We start from the raw sequence: 19,281 nt of genomic DNA on the forward strand, positions 1-19,281 counted from the left end.
TTTTTAGAACATTTATTAGTTTTTTTTTGTTTTTTTTTAATATCCAGTTGTAATATGTAACGTTTGTCAGTATCTTTCGTGGTTTTTTAGTTTTAGCAAAACATACAGACAGAAATGCAACTTTTCTTGATATAAGAGATTGCATAACTGATTATATTTAAACGTTTTACGCCGTTATTTCTATGTCCGTTGATATCTCTTTAAGCCTATTCAAGTTGACTAAGTTCTTATTTGTGTGTTACTGCATACTCAACACGGTCTATAGTTTCTAACACAGCGTTAGACTGCTCAATATATACTATGTACGTGTATACAGCTTTGTGTCTTCACTGACATATATATATATATATATATATATATATATATATATATATATATATATATATATAATTCTAAGCTAATATTTTTCAGATATTGGTGAAGCAACTAATGAAGTTTTAACGCGGTTAATACAAGAGTGCTTAAGGTTACGGACTCTACTTTTGTCTAAGCAATATCGTCTGAAGAGTTTTGTAGTTACTTGTAATTGGCTAACTGAAACATGCTCATGAATATGTGGCGACATATAAGTGCTTATGTAACACAAATAAAAAGTATATATTGCTGCCTTGCATGACTCGTGTGAGTGGCAGCGTTGTTGACTGTAGAATTTATCATTTCACATTCTAAATATATATATATATATATATATATATATATATATATATATATATATATATATATATATATATATATATAAACCCTTTCCCCTAGATAATAAATTAGTTCAAATCATAGCTCAAAATTATAATTAACATAAGAATCAAATTAAAAACTAGACAAAAAACAACTTCGCTTATGGCCGTTAAAAATGCTCATCTGTCCCTCTACTCATCGAATCTCAAAACATTGCAGCTTCGTCGACAATAGAAAGTAGACCTTGGATTCACTTTCAGTAGTTTCGTAACTCTCGCTTACCCTTATTTTTTTCTTTAGTCCTCACATTTCATGAGCGATGTTTCAAACAAACGAGAAATAATTGCTGTTTTTCTGTTGAAATCAATCCATATAACACTTATCGTTGACTTTTTTTATTTTTGTACATTGAAGTATTTTATAACTCCTTACACCCAGTGACTTCATGGCTTGTCTGTAGCGAGTTCCATAAAATAAATAAGTAAATATTGTATATTGAAGTGGTTCGGGGTTTATAATGATACTACCCTAAGTATATATTGCTGTCAAAACACACCCTCCCCCCCTCTCTCATTCACTCTCACATATGCACGCGTTTTTCGTTTGTTAGGTCGCATGGGTTTTCTTTTTCGTGTCAAACTGGTTTGCAAGCAAAAATTATCTTCCATTGTTAACGGCACAAAATGGCCGTTACAATTGATGCCCATAATTATAGCACTTGGCATATAAAAGAAACCAAATCTATGCGTACTACACAAATATAAATACGCATAGGAGGCGTTTCTTTCTTCTTGACCACCCCTCTCTTCCTCACTTTGTCCTCCGTTTTCAATTTTCTCCGTTTCTTTCCCTCTTCATTTTTCTTCTATGATCTTCTTTGTCCTTTTTCCTTATTTTCATTTGTTTCTTCCATTCCTCGCACTTGTTTTTCTATTAATCTTTCTTCTTTCGTTTCTTCCTATTATACTCCTCCTTGTCCTCCTTCCCTCTGTTTCCCTCCAGCTTGTTCTTCAACCACGCTTTTTATTATATAACACCCGCTCGTTCTTCTTGTTACCCTCTTCTCTCTTTTTTCATCATCATCGTCATCATCATTGTTGTTGCTTAACCCACTAGGAGTTTTTACACGGGCCATCATCAAAGATTTCTATTTAAGAAGAACTTATTGTATTCCCTGAAGTCTGAGTGACAACAGGTCTTCCCAGAGTCCCAGTACTCTTCATCTCTCTCGATAACCCTTGCAAATCAACCTGCGTCATTGCAACAGCCGTTCACAGCCGATTTCTTGTTGGCAGCGACTATTGGTCTTCACTAGAATTTGAGTGGCAATAAGTCTCCACAAGATCCCAGTCTTCTTCACACTCACCCAGTTAGTCATCTTGTTAGTGCTTTCTCTCCTTGGTCTTTCCATCCTCCTTGATCCATCCATCCATAGCCCTTGAGCCCCTGGAGGGGCATAGGCCATCTACAACTTTTTGTAGATGTTTTTGTAGCGAGGAGTTTTTTTTATAAGGTGAGGGTGCTGGCCCGACGCCCAACCTTCCCAGAAGGTACATACAACGCCTAGCCTTCCCAAATGGTCACCCATCTGGTACTGGCCAGGCTCAACGTTGCTTAACTTCGGTGATCTGACGAGAACCGGTGTGTCAACGTGATTGTGCCGTACTTATCCTCCTTGATCCTCCTCGATTATTTGGTGTAACCCCAATTTATATCTACACTACATTTTTGGTGTGTGGGGTGACTTATTATTATTATGTTTTTCCTTTTTCCCTAATTCTTATCTCACTCCCTCCCCCCATGGCCAATATGTTTAGCTTTTTAGGTTGTGAATGATTGAGAAGCCCATGATTTCATGTTCGCTTAATTACTGCCCGTGTAACGAGACTCTAAAACTACTATTTGAAGACGCTTCTGAAATGTGACCATGTGATGAGTATTTTTGTTGTCTGGCCCGTGAAACGGAAGAGGGTGGAAGATAGTGGTTGTCTAGTGGGCGTCGGGTTCTACACAACCCCCACCTGCCAACACGGACGTTCCGAGACAAACACCTGAGACGTGCGACGGGTCACAGCGGAGTTTCGTTCCTTTTTCTTTTTATCTCTCCAAAAGTAAAAAAAGAAAAGAAAAAACAACGTGAGAGGTTGGGGAGATAGACTGGTTGACGAGCAGTGTATAAGTGTGTGTAGAAGGGGGTGGTTACAAAAGACAACTTACCGCTCGACGCGAGGTGGAGTGATTTCAATTGTGTTTGTGCTATTTTCTTTTCCTCTCCCACCTCACGCCAACATATCCCCAGGTGTAATTGTTAGTCTACCGGACGCCTAATGATGACGGTATTAACCACAAACGCATTCTTCCACTCGTTGTTCTCTTGGACCCCTCCTACCTCACGTGACACCCACACTATCCAAGGACCCCCTTGAAGAAAGTGGAAGTGAACTAGCGATTTTCTTAATTAAAATATATAATGAAAGGAATGAAGGTATCGCGCTAAGCGTAGATAAACGTCATGCTTTTTGAGGTTTATACTTAAGCAGCTATATTATTATTACTGTCTAGTGAGTTTGTTCCTCACTGGGTACATTTAATCTACCCAATGAACCCCACTCCCACCCTGATTCTGTTCTATTTCCCTTGGAATTAATCCAAATGATTCTTGATCTGAAATGTTACTTTTTGTCCTATTACAGCATTCTTAATTTACTTTTTATTTTTACATAGCATTATGGTTTATTTTATCTTTTCTTTTACCAATCGCGGCCATGTTCTTTTTAACAATTCGTTAAAATTAAATAATTGGTTAGTTTAAGCCTTTCCATTTTGGATTTTTAATTATCATTTTTTGTTTAACTAATTAAAACCTAAGCGCGGTTTTTTAACGATCAGACGGATAATTGACTATTTTTAAAGGATAACTATAGTCGGAATGAATAAATACAAAAAGCTAGGCCCATTTCTCGCACAAACGATAAAGCAAGAACATCCTATTTCAAATTAATTCAACTTTACTCAATAGACGCAGCACTTTATATATATATATATATATATATATATATATATATATATATATATATATATATATATATATATACTGCCTATATATGTACGATATCAGTTGTAAGTTTAACCAATGGGCATATTAGTTTCAAAAAAGGAATTATTATTATTATTATTATTAACGATGATGATGATTTTTTGGATTTTAATGCACCAAATAGTTCTGTTTCGCAATATTGTTCCAAGTCTTTGGACAAATATTTAGCACTTAAATTTTCCTTCCTGTAGTGTCCTTCAAATATTACACCTACTGTCTAATGTGTACCGACAACACCGATGTCTCGGTATACGTATGAAAATCTATAAAATTTAGAATAGAATCAGTGATTGTATTGGAATCGGAAATTTAGAATAGAATCGGTGATTGTATTGGAATCGGAAATTTAGAATAGAATCAGTGATCGTATTGGAATCGGAAATTTAGAATAGAATCGGTGATTGTATTGGAATCGGAAATTAAGAATAGAATCGGTGATTGTATTGGAAATTTAGAATAGAATCGGTGATTGTATTGGAATCGGAAATTTAGAAAAGAATCGGTGATTGTATTGGAATCGGAAATTTAGAAAAGAATCGGTGATTGTATTGGAATCGGAGATTTAAACAGAATCGGTAATTGAATCAGAATCTGGAAAAATATTATAATCGTTCCATCATTAGTTATTGAACTAAAAAATATTTGCAAAATATTTTTAGCAGTAATTTTAAGAAAAATAATTTAGGCACTAATCAATAAGGATTCATTTTCTATTTTTTTCTTTCTTTTGTTTTTGGATTAAGGTTTTAATGTGTGTATTTTAATGTTCTGGAATGTCGTCTTTAACCCAATTGATATAATCGTCAAGGTGCCGACTTTTCATTTTTACTAAGTAAACTTGATGACCTTCTCTTCTATTTCTGCGATTAGACAAAAACATTGGGATTAAGATGCATACCAAAAAATGTCAAACAAAATTACAAATCACCTCAAATCCATTGGTGCAAAATGCTTCGATTTGTTGTGACATTTGGAAGCCTGTCGAACAGCAACAGTTGATTCCGTGCCCCGCCACCATTACCGATCCTGTAGGTTTTGTTTATGGCCAAATAGGGCACCTGTCAAAATACACCTTTGTCAAACTGGCAACAACCTTTTCCTCAAACTCGCCGTCTTTGCCTACGCATAATACTATTAATATCAGGAATAAATAAAAGATCCCGAATCGCGATAATCTTACTGTTCCAATGAAACGATTTCCAATTATGAAACTATGATATGTTGATTCATCAAGCGAACCTTAAAGGTAAGAATTCGCTTATTTTTGGCCACAAAAATGATAAAAATAAAATAAAAAAATAACGTTTATGTTTAACTAGACTGTGTGCCCGACGTTGCCGGGTATTTGGGGTTGTGTGTTGACCCCCCCCCCAAAAAAAAGTGATAGTAGGCAGGCTTCTGTACCGCGAAGGAGGAAAAGGACGTGAAAAAAAACGTGACGTCTTTGCTGTTGCGTCTATCGCCAAACTGGAACTCGAAAAGGGGGTGTGACTTTCGAAAATATTGGCAAAAAAAGCGACCCCCTCCTAGTAGAACAATGCCCAGTTGAGGGTGAAGGAATTAATATTTTTAGTCAAAAGTAGCCGAACATTTCTTTTTGTGTAATGTGTCAAAATGGCTTACATTTTGTTTACTATATCGTGAGTGCTTTTGAATTAAAATGTCCGTTTTTGCTTGAATTATATTTTAAAGTCAAGTAGTATGGTTCATTTGTGCTCTGATTAAAATCCTTTTGTTCACACAAACAAGCACGTATGTATATTTAACATATAAAGTTATCTTGTCGGATTTTCAATGGCAAAACAAGATAACATTTGAGTTTGAAAGAAATCAAACTTCTTATCAGTCAATCTTCATTTTTTTTTTATTGTTGGACCATATTATTCACATTATAAAAACATACTTAACTACAATTTATTTTTAAAAATTATTTAGTCTGCCCCAGACGACTATTAATATGAAAATTGTTGAAAAAATAATAACGTAAAAATATTAACAAAAACAAAAACATTAAAGGGATAACTCACTTCAAATTGTAGAATATTATAGAAGTTGTCTACCTCGAGTTTAAAAATGTGCAAATAAATACAAATCAAAAACTAAGATGGCCCCAAACAACACTAGATAAGTACGGTTTGTGTGTGTGTATGTATATATATATATATATATATATATATATATATATATATATATATATATAATCTGACCTTTCGGCTAAAATTCAAGTGTAGTATCTGTTCTGATACTACACTTAAGTTAATTTGTCCTTAGTCAATGTAGGGGAAACTCTTCTATACTAAGGCAATTAAAATTTTTGCAACTGCTGGAGTGCGCCGTTTTTTTTTGGGGGGGGTGCTGACTTTTCCTCCCCATTAAACACGATCTTTTGTCATATTTTGCTTTCGTGGAGAAGTATATATATATATATATATATATATATATATATATATATATATATATATATATATAAAGGTTTGGAAGATCTTGTTAATAAAATCTCTTATCCTCGTCCCTTAAAATGACCGAGAAGCTGGTTTAGATACGAAACCGACTGACTAAATCTACCCATACCATCCGATTATTTGAACTGAATGTGTTTTCGCAAATAGAGAGCTCCAATCAATTGACCTTCTTAGTCCGACCAGCGATGTTTTCCCCATCGTAGCACAGATATCGATCATTATCCATTCGTTTGATTTAGTTTCTTTATCAGCATTTGAGACTAATTCATATCCTTTTGCGACTTTGTCTACAGTTGGCCACACTAAAGTCTTCTTCCCGTCTAATAATACCGTTTGGAATTGTCTGTGTAAAAAAGAAAATGGCAGACATGTTAACAAACCGGAAATTGTTGTTTGGAGATGGAAAGAGATCAGCGTGGTTCTTCTTCTTCATCTTCGGAGATGGACAATTCTTCTGGATAGAATTTATCAAATATTTGTTCGGCCAAGTTAATCTTGTGCTTATTTTTCATCTGATTGACTCTTCAACAATCCATTTCTGACCTTTGCTTCCAATTACGTACGCTTCTGCACCCCCTCGATCTTTCTATCTATCTCTCGCTCTCTCTCTCTCTCTCTCTCTCTCTCTCTCTCTCTATATATATATATATATATATATATATATATATATATATATATATAATAAAATAGAAATTACAATTAAATTTACCAAAATGATAAAATTAAAGTATATTATAAATATTAAAGAATTAATATTTATAAAATTATCTCAGCCCGATGTAAAAGCTCGATAAAACCAAATAGGAAATAGAGCTTATAATACGAGCAAACAGTTAATAAAACATGTTAAAAAACACTTTGAAATAAGTTAAAAACATATTTAATCTGAAAAGAAACACTAGATAAGTGGATAGTCCTTAATCCGCGGAGTTTAGAAGAAATACTTTCCTTCTCATCAGAGGGTAGGAATTAGCAAAATGCGGGATCGGATTTTGCATGCAAAAGTATTTGATGAAGCAACAAGTAAGTCAAAGATCTTACTTGAAAACAAAAAAAGTGAAGCAGAGGGAATATGGTGAAGAAAAAGGTGATTACACATTAATGGATAGTCTGATGGAAGATAAATAAATATATATATATATATATATATATATATATATATATATATATATATACACACACACACACTTGTCTTTTTTCGCTCTATTTCTCTTCCACTCACTCTCTCCGTCTCTTTTGCTCAGGCTTTCTCCTGCTTTTTCTTGCTATTTGTTTCTTCTTCCCCCCCCCCCTCTGAAAAGGTTACTTCTAACAAATCACAATTCTGCTGTATTATAACCATTGCAATTTTGATATATAATCTCTGAATAGTGTGTAAGGGGAGCAGTTTAAACTAACTCTCTCTCTCTCTCTCTCTCATTTTTTGTTTCCTTTCTTTTTTCTTTTTCATACATTTTTTTTTCCTATTTACCTTTTCTTCTCTTATTCTTTCTTTCCTCCATTTATCTATACCTTCTATACCTTTTTGTTCTGTTTTTTCCTCTTTTTTCTTAATTTCAGTTTAAAAACATATTTCTTTCGATTTTTTCCACTTCTCCTTATCTATCTTTTCTCTTTTTTTCTTTCTTTCTTATCTTTCTTTCTTATTTCATTCTTCCTTTTCTTCCTTCCTTCTTCCTTATATTTCCTTTTTGATCAACCCGGGCGTATTTCATGCCTGTTTTTGGCCTAGAATTGCTTGCAGATAATTATCTATGGCTTCCGTTGAAGGGAAAGAAGCAGACTTTATATTATTATTTTATTCTTTTTCAAAGGTCAAAATGGCAAATAATATCAGTCATTGTGTGTCAGTTGGTCTCTTGCCTACAAATATATGCAAGCCTAGGGTCGGGCGCAAGGGTTGCGGCAAAGGGAGGGCAGCATTTTTTTTTTTTTTTTTCTAAATGGATGTCAGTTTCAATATTCGCAAGCACTTTGCCTTTACTTCTTTAATGTCAAGAGTAAATAGTTTTCTAAATCAATCAGTTCTTTTGGATTTTTCCCTTATATATATATATATATATATATATATATATATATATATATATATATATATATATATATATATATATATATATACGCACCCATGGATTACAGACTCCATCTTTAAGCCGCCATTTTTATTTTTCAGCAGAGCAAAGGCAACTTTAAACTGTAGACACTGAGTTAATCTTAATGAAAAATGATTTCTGCTTTCTTAGCTCGCGTTTCTTTTCTCTATATCTTATAAGTTGTTCATTTTTTTTTTTTTATCCCCCGACAAAAGGAGGGTAGACCTGTAAATTCATCATTGTCCGTTCGTCTGTCCGCACTTTTCTCAATAAATACGCTTTGGAATTTTTTAAATTTTGCACAAACATTAAACATGATATGAATAAAAGTAACAGAACGGATTTTCCTGGAAACTCTGGTAGCCCCCCCCCCCCCCCAGGGGTGCCTTTCGGGTTAAAATGGCTAAAATTGACACTTTTGTGCTTATTTAAAAAATTAATGCTTTGGATTTTTCTAAAACTTTCTGAAAAGTTGTAACTAACTGATTTCTATATAATTTTGTTTGTCTATACTTTTCGATAACTCTTGGGTGTGCCCCCGGGTCTCTTTTAGAGCTAATAAAAACACTCCATTTTTGGGACTGTTTTAACATATTTGTGCAAAATTTTCTGTGTATGTTTATTTTGGTGCTGAACTCAAATTTTAATATATTGAGGCCTTGGAGACTTTTGGGGTTAAATGGGGGGTTGGCAAATAAGGGACTTCGTCATTTTTTTTTTTTTTTTTTGTATGGTGTTAAACTCAAATTTATATATGTTATGGCCAAAAACTGCACCGTTTCTTCATTTTAACGTCCCCTTGTGACTTTTGGGGCTAAATGTGGGGGGGGGGGCTCAATGCTGAACTTAGTTATTTTTTATGCCTCGTTCACTGTGCACTCAGGGGGACCCATGCATTTTTCACTTGTTTTCTTTTTGGACTATTGTATTTATTGTTATTTAAGTTTCTGCCGATGTACTGCTCTCTGGTCTTTTTCAACAATATTGTACCATTTTTAGGTGTCTCTCTCACTTTGGTCTGTGCCGTTTTTAGGTGTCTCTCCCACTTTGATCCATGCCATTTTTAGGCGTCTCCCCCCACTTTGATTTAATCAATTTTTAGGTGTCTACCTCACTTTGGTCTGTGCCGTTTTTAGGTGTCTCTCCCACTTTGATCCATGCCATTTTTAGGCGTCTCCCCCCACTTTGATTTAATCAATTTTTAGGTGTCTACCTTACTTTGGTCTGTGCAAAGCAATCAAAAATGGAATCCGGTGCTAGCAGACCTAAACATTTGAAAGACATCACGGTCCATACATACACTTTCTTCTTTACTTGAGGGCTTTCTGACACATATTTCCCTAACGTCATAATTTCTCCCCAAATTTGATCTCCTTTTATTCATTCACCTCTGCCTTTTCCCATTCCTTCCTTATGGATTAAAATATTTTTAAAATTAAAATCTTTTATTTGTTTTAGCAGTGATATTTTTGTTTATTTAATGGGAAAATAGTGGCGTTAATCCTTGACACTTTTATTACTCTTTTAAGTATTGTTTTTGTTTTTATTTAACAAAAAATGTATTTTCATTTTTGTGCCTGTCAATTTAATTTCTTAGATTTATCTTCCTCATCATCATCATCATCATCATACTACTACTACTACTACTACTACTACTACTACTACTACTAATAATAATAATAATAATAGTAGTAGTAGTAAAGAAAAAAAAAAGGTTTCACACCAGAAGCAACTGGTAACTTGAATTGGAGTTTTAAGTAACAGTCAGATTCTCTAGTCCTTTTTTTATTTTTTAGTATTCCACTGGATTTCATTAGTGTATCCAATCTTTTAACGTTAGTTGTTAAAATAAATAAATAAATAAATAAATAAAATACTAATAAAAAAATAAATTTAAAAAAAAAAACGCAATTCGCTTTATTTAATTTTTATTTATTTATTTTTTTAATAGAATTATTCCTGTCGGAAATATTTTACGCGAGGAATACCTTTTTCTATTCTGCATCAAATGTAAATTAGATAGACTCCATTTTTTATCAGCAGCATTCTGCTGGATTTTAGCAATGCACCCGATCCTTTCATCGTGATATAATCTTAACTGCACGTATATTTTGTAAATAATTTTCATTTTTTAAAAGTTGACAAAGACAATTGAATTAGCTCCCATGTTTTTTAAGCCATCTTCATTTTCATCCATACACGCAATTATACATGTTATGTGTGTAAGTATCTCCATTTGGGAATTTGTAGGATTCGAACGCAGCAGCAAGTCCTGGGAACATATACCAGGAAGAACAGTTGGAAATAAGTCATGCACCAACGACTATGATTGACATTCCTACATCTACGTACCTAGAAAACGAGGCTGTTAAACCTGACATGAGACAAGGGAAAGAAGCAGCCTTAGAAGTTAATGTCCTCAATGGTTAAACGCAGCTGAGATGAAAAAAGATAACTAAATACAAAGATCTTATGCACGACATGAAAAGAAACTGGAATCTTAGGCAGATTTCCATCATTCCAGTTATTATAGGAGCAACTGGACTCATGAAAAAGTATTTAAAAATACCTGTAAAAATATGCCGGAGTGCAAGAGAGATTCAAACAATTCCACTTAAATGGGCGATTAGAATCTTAAAAAAGATCTCTCGGTTGGGATGTCTGAGATAGTGGGTGAATGTCTGGAATCCAGTAAGGTATCCTATCACCAGATAGAAAAAAATAAGAAGAAAATTAAAAAAAAACAAAACAAAAAAAAACGTTATTCACAGTTTACAGAATGACGTAGAAAGGTTCAACAATATTAATATAATAGATTTATAATTATGATTTTGTCATTTCTCGCGACATTTTTTCTTTTCTTTTATCCTGACATCTCTCACGTGAGTAATTGTTTCGTTTTATCTCGTTCTTTGACGAGAGTGAACATTTAAGATAAAGCCTTCAATCACGCCAAGAAGATTGCATTGAATAAATACTTGCTTTTTAGGTAAAGGGAACATAAAAGATATATATATATATATATATATATATATATATATATATATATATATATATATATATATATATATATATATATAATGCATGGCAGATAATATTTTCTATCTTACATCTGCATAATAAGCATGGCATATTCTAAGCAAGTATCTCCCCCTTTCCCTGCACTTCATCTTTCATTTTGTGCTTGGGGATATTTAAATGTCTTGCGATATAAAATACATACACATTATTTCTGCACGTGTCAGTGGAGAAACATTGATTTAAGAATCTAACGCTGAGTGTTTTTGATTTAAAAGCTTTCTTTTTAGTATCTATTTTGTTATTGTTGTTTTAGTTTTTTTTTGTGCATCTCTATCTGGGCAGATTTTGCCATTAGCTTATCTGTAATCTGTTGGGTGTGTGTGTGTTTTCAGTTTTTTTTTTTTTTTTTTTTTTTCACACGTTTATCTCCGCGAGAAGCTCCGTTGATCTGTCACGCGTAGTTCGTTTTAGATTCATCTTTGTCAATCGATCGGCCGGTCGGTCACGTTTGAAATAGCATTTTCATCGGTTTGTTACACTAAAGTTTGACACAGCATTTCATTGCTGGACGCACAGGTTGAATAGACACATCTTAAGAATATCTTTTGTGTCTCAGCTGGTTCTGCATTCACGTATCTGTATTCGAGGTTGTGTCTGTCACACTTCAGTTTGAAATATAAATTTTGTTAACTGAACACACAAGCTGAATAGCCGAACATTATTTAGATTCTTCCAAGCATCTCTTTCTACAAAACTTTCCCCAGCCTAGAAGGATCCTTACTCTACTGAGGAGAGAAAAATGAAATGCAACATAAAAACAGATATTACACCTTACTCCCAGTTAAGTCTGAAGTATAATTTTCGTTGGTTGCTACACTTCTGTCTTTTCGTTACTCTGTTATGTTTTGATTTGAAATAGAATTATCCTTTGTCATTGTTAAGTTCAAAATAGCGTTTTGTTGCCTTATGCTTTAGTTTGAAATAGCATTTTTGTTTGCGTGTCATGTTTAATGTACAAATTATTGTTTTAGTCATTACATACGCAGGTTTGATGGACGCATCTTCCGACTAGATCGGAACATATGTGCATCTGTGGGGATCTTTTTATTAATATGTATCTGAAATCTGTCCGATCCGTGTGTGCCTCTGTGTGTGTCTTTGACTTCTTCGGTGCGATTGAAGCTGACAAACACGCCAGGAAGGAAACCATTTTGTGCCATGAATTTTTATGATAGTTTATTCTGACATTTTCATTTTTCGACAATCAGGGAACTCGTCGTCGCCGCTTTTATTCTTCCATTCCTCTGTTACCGTTCTCCCTTGTCAAAAAATATGATGCTGCTTCGGGCTGTGAAGGGGAGGGGTAGGGAATGAAGTAAAAGATGGCGTGAAACAAATCAAAAAGCAATTGAAGGAAAGAAAACCATTCCGTTACTCAAGTTGACAGACATCTTTGATTTTTTTTTCTTAAAAAAAAAACAAAAAAAACTTTTTCTTTTAAAATCTTTTACATTTGTATTTTTTTAAGTTTCCTCCAATTTGATTAGAATTTTGTTCGTGTACAACACTTTTTCTATTATATATTTAATATATTGTTGTGTGAAGTTTTTTTTTGTTTATGATCACAGCCGCTCTCAGTGTTCCGTACACACTCTCACATAGTTCTGTTTTATTTCCTATTTTGTATTTCCTCTTCTGCAAAGATTTCTTCCTTGATAATAGTGCTGAGGTATATTATTGTAAGCAATATCTGTTTTGTATGAAATGCTTTATGTCATTCTGTGTATGTAGGTTTATTGCGTGTGTGTGTGTGTGTGTGTGTACGGCATAATCGCGCTGGCACACCGGTTCTTGTCAGATCACCGGAGTTAAGTAACGTTGAGGCTGGTTAGTATCAAATGGGTGACCATTTGGGAATTATATATATATATATATGTGGATATATATATATATATATATATATATGTGTGGATATATATATATATGTGTGGATATATATATATATATGTGGATATATATATATATATGTGGATATATATATATATATATATGTGTGGATATATATATATATGTGGATATATATATATATGTGGATATATATATATATGTGGATATATATATATATATGTGGATATATATATATATATATATATGTGGATATATATATATATGTGGATATATATATATATATGTGGATATATATATATATATGTGGATATATATATATATATATGTGGATATATATATCTATGTGGATATATATATATATGTGGATATATATATATATGTGGATATATATATATGTGGATATATATATATATATGTGGATATATATATATATGTGGATATATATATATATGTGGATATATATATATATATATGTGGATATATATATGTGGATATATATATATATGTGGATATATATATGTGGATATATATATATATATGGATATATATATATATATGTGGATATATATATATATATGTGGATATATATATATATATGTGGATATATATATATATATATATATATATATATATATATATGGATATATATATATATATATGTGGATATATATATATATATATATGTGGATATATATATATATATATATATATGTGGATATATATATATATATATATATATGTGGATATATATATATATATGTGGATATATATATATATATATATATATATATATATATATATATATATATATGTGGATATATATATGCATATATGTGGATATATATATGCATATATTTGGATATATATATATATATGCATATATGTGGATATATATATATATGCATATATGTGGATATATATATATATGCATATATGTGGATATGTGGATATATATATATATATATATATATATATATGCATATATGTGGATATATATATATGCATATATGTGGATATATATATATATATATATATGCATATATGTGGATATATATATATGCATATATGTGGATATATATATATATATATATGCATATATGTGGATATATATATATGCATATATGTGGATATATATATGCATATATGTGGATATATATATGCATATATGTGGATATATATATGCATATATGTGTATGTATAAATATATATGCATATATGTGGATATATATATATGCATATATGTGTATGTATAAATATATATGCATATATGTATATATATATATGCCTGTATGTGTGTATATATGCATGCATGTGTGTATATATGCATATGTGTATATATATGTGTATATATATGGATATATGTGTATATATATGGATATATGTGTATATATATGCATATATGTATATATATGTGTATATATATGCATATATGTATATATATGTGTATATATATGCATATATGTATATATATGTGTATATATATGCATATATGTGTATATATATGCATATATGTATATATATGTGTATATATATGCATATATGTGTATATATATGCATATATGTATATATATGTGTGTATATGTGTATATATATGTATATATATGTATATATATCTATGCATGTATGTGTATATATATATGCATGTATATATATGTATACATATGTATATATATCTATGCATGTATGTGTATATATATATATATGGATATATACATATGTGTATGTGTATATATATGTGTGTGTATGTATATATATGCATATGTGTATGTGTATATATATGTGTGTGTATGCATATATATGCATATTTGTATGTATATATATATATATATGTGTGTGTATGTATATATATATGTGTATGTATATATATATATATATATATATATGCATATATGTGCATGGATATACGCATATATGTGTATATATATGTGTATTTGTATATATATATATGTGTATGTGTATATATATATGTGTATGTGTATACATGCATATATGTGTATCTATATATATGCGTGTGTATATATGCATATATTTGTATATATATGTGCATGTGTATATATATATATATGTGTGTATATATATGTATGTATATATACATGCATGTATGTGTATATATATGCATATGTGTGTACATATATACATATATGTATGTATATATATGCATATCTGTATTTATATATATATATGCATATGTATGTGTATATATATGCATATCTGTATTTATATATATATGCATATGTATGTGTATATATATGCATATATGAATTTATATGCATATGTGTATGTATATATATGCATATGTGTATGTATATATATGCATATGTGTATGTATCAATATATATGCATATGTGCATGTATATATATGTGCATATGTACATGTATGTATATATGCATATTTGTATGTATATATATATGCATATGTGTATTTATAGATATATATGTGTATGTGCATGTATGTATATTTGCATATGTGTATGTATATATATACGCATATGTGTATGTATATATATACGCATATGTGTATGTATATATATGCATATGTGTATGTATATATATGCATATGTGTATGTATATATATGCGTATGTGTATGTATATATGCGTATGTGTATGTATATATAGGCATATGTGTATGTAGATATATATATATGTATGTATATATATGTGTGTATGTATATATATATGCATATATATATGCATACATATATATATGCATATGTTTGTATATATATATATGCATATGTGTGTATATATATATGCATATGTGTGTATATATATATGCATATGTGTATGTATATATATTCATATGTGTGTGTATATATATATGCATATGTGTATGTATATATATATATGCATATGTGTATGTATATATATATATGCATATGTGTATATATATATGCATATGTGTATGTATATATATATATGCATATGTGTATATATATATGAATATGTGTATGTATATATATATATGCATATGTGTATGTATATATATATGCATATGTGTATGTATATATATGCATATGTGTATGTATATATATGCATATGTGTATGTATATATATATGCATATGTGTATGTATATATATGCATATGTGTATGTATATATATGCGTATGTGTATGTATATATATATGTGTATGTATATATATGCGTATGTGTATGTATATATATATGCATATGTGTATGTGTATGTATATATATATGTGTATGTGTATGTATATATATATATGCATATGTGTATGTATATATATATATGTATATATATATATGCATATGTATATGTATGTATATATATGCATGTGTATGTATATATATATGCATATGTGTATATATGCATGTGTGTATATATATATATGCATATGTGTGTGTGTATACATATATGTGTGTATGTATACATATGCGTATCTGTGTGTATGTATATATATGTGTGTGGGTGTATATATATATATATATATGTATATATACACGCATATGTATATATACACGGATATGTATGTATACACGCATATGTATGTATACATGCATATGTGTATGTATGTATATATATATGCATATGTGTATGTATATATATGTGTATTTATGCGTGTATATATATGAATCTGTGTATGTGTGCCTGTATATGTATATATATGTATATGTATATATATGCATATGTGTAGGTATATATATATACATAAGCATATTTGTATGTATGTATATATATGCATATGTGTATGTATATATATATATATATGCATATGTGTATGTATGTATATGCATATATGTATCTATATATATATGCATGTGTATGTATATGTTTATGTATATATATATGCATGTGTATGTATATGTGTATGTATATATATGTATGCATATTTGTATGTGTATGTATATATGTGTATGTATATATATTTGTATATATGTATATATATATATTTGTATATATGTATATTTGTATATATGTATATATGTATATATATGTATATATATATATTTGTGTATATATATGTTTGTATATATGTATGTATATATTTATTAATATATATATGTGTATATATTTATTGGTATATATATATATATTTGTATATATGTGTGTATATATATATAGCTGTATATATGTATATATATAGTTGTGTATATGTATATATATGTGGATATGTATATATGTGTATATGTATCTATTTGTATATGTGTATATTTGTATATAGATATATGTATATATTTGTATATGTGTGTATATACATATATATATATATATATGGTTGTATATATGCATATATATTTGTAGTCAATGTTCTTGGTAAGACAGTATATGTATGGATATATATGTATATATGTGTGTGTATCCTGATATGTATGTATGTGTATATATGTGTGTTTGTGTATCCATGTATATATATATTCCAAGTTTATATTAGTGGCTTTCATATGAGATTGGAGAGGTAAGGCAGAATAAATCAATTAAGTTTCCTTTTTCACTGACATTCTCTCTCTCTCTCCTCGTTCTCATCCCACCATCATTCTTTATGTATTCGGTGATTACTTCCCCATTTGTTTTCTTTAGCATTTCTACATCTTCGTGCTGCATTCTTACTGCTAATTTTCTCCACTTCCTGATTTTCGTATTTTCCTTTTTTCTCATCTTTTTTTTGTCTCATCTAATGCTTTACCGCTTCTACCACCGCTTTCTCATCCTTTTTTTCTCATTACCTCATTATTCTACTCTCATCACCTCTTCCTTTTGTATTATCATCTTTTCCTCTTTCTTTTGTAATACCAGCTCTTCTCATCTCTATTTTAATGTCTCTGACTCTTAGTCGTAGTCTTTCCTCCTGCCCTCTAATTTACCTAGTGCCCTCTTTCCCAACTTATCTCTCCTCCTTCTCTCTCTCCCACCTTGTCTCTCCTCCTTCCCATCGCTCAACCACTTGTCTTCTTTTTTCTCTTTTATTCTGAATTGGAATCCTTCATTTTCGTTTGATTCTTAAATATTTAACCTCCTCCCACAGTTAGAGATACCTGTATATCTTAAACACACACACTCAGGTAAATAAAATGACTAATTTTCACTCATACTTTGTTTCTTTTCTTCGTGATTTCTGCGAAAACAATTCTGAAAATGTTTTATAAAGATGAAAATATTTACTTAATGGAATTTCTCATATTAAAAAAAACCAAAAAAAAAAAAAAACCATTTATCTCTCTCTCTCACTCTATTAAATTCAGGAAATTGTTATTTTCCCCCTTCTTTATTCTATATATTTTTTTGAAAATGTTTTTATATTTTGTGTCCTACCACATATCTTTTAAGTTTATCCAAGCATTTCTTAACTGCGTTCTGTCCGTCTACAGATCCGTCTTGATCAAGTTTAAAATAGCATTTTCATTGATAACTGCGTAGATGGAAGATACACACCTTTTTAGAATTTTTTGTTAAATTATCTACAATTTCTCTTTCTCCTCTCTTGTCATTCAATTTATCTACCCTTCTCTTCTATTCTCCATATTCTTCCTCTTTACCCATGAGGGCTGGATGTGATGCAAAGTCGAGCTTAATGTCCGGTATGGTTATTTGTAAACACGAGAAGGGTGCTTTTAGCCTTGTGGAGATCTAGCAATGCCATTTTTTTTTAATCATGAGCTTTCAATAAAAGGCATTATATAACTCATCCTCAAGTTCTAACCCCACCTTTCCCCACTTCTAAACTCTACCCTATTTCAGTTTTAATCCCTACCCTCCTTTACTTCTAACCTCCACCCTCCACTTCTAACCTCTACCTTATTCCACTTTTAATCCCCACTCTCCTCCACTTCTAACCTCCACTCTCGTCCTCTTCTAGCCTCCACCCTAGTTTTCTTCACATCCTCCACCCTAGTTTTCTTCACATCCTCCACCCTAGTTTTCTTCACATCCTCCACCCTAGTTTTCTTCACATCCTCCACCCTAGTTTTCTTCACATCCTCCACCCTAGTTTTCTTCACATCCTCCACCCTAGTTGTCTTCACATCCTCCACCCTAGTTGTCTTCACATCCTCCACCCTCATCTTCTTTTTATC

The 19,281-nt window shown here is 30.8% G+C and overlaps 1 protein-coding gene and 1 pseudogene across 6 annotated transcripts in view; one reads left to right on the forward strand and one right to left on the reverse strand.

Moving 5' to 3' along the window:
- LOC145261228 (uncharacterized) overlaps positions 1–19,281 on the forward strand; it is a 447,422-nt gene that overhangs the window by 259,052 nt on the left and 169,089 nt on the right. The window lies entirely within an intron of this gene.
- On the reverse strand, positions 2,227–2,343 carry LOC145261444 (5S ribosomal RNA; annotated as a pseudogene).

This window comes from Euprymna scolopes, chromosome 37 (assembly GCF_053919585.1).
Source record: "Euprymna scolopes isolate OS-2025 chromosome 37, ASM5391958v1, whole genome shotgun sequence".
Taxonomy (NCBI): domain Eukaryota; kingdom Metazoa; phylum Mollusca; class Cephalopoda; order Sepiida; family Sepiolidae; genus Euprymna; species Euprymna scolopes.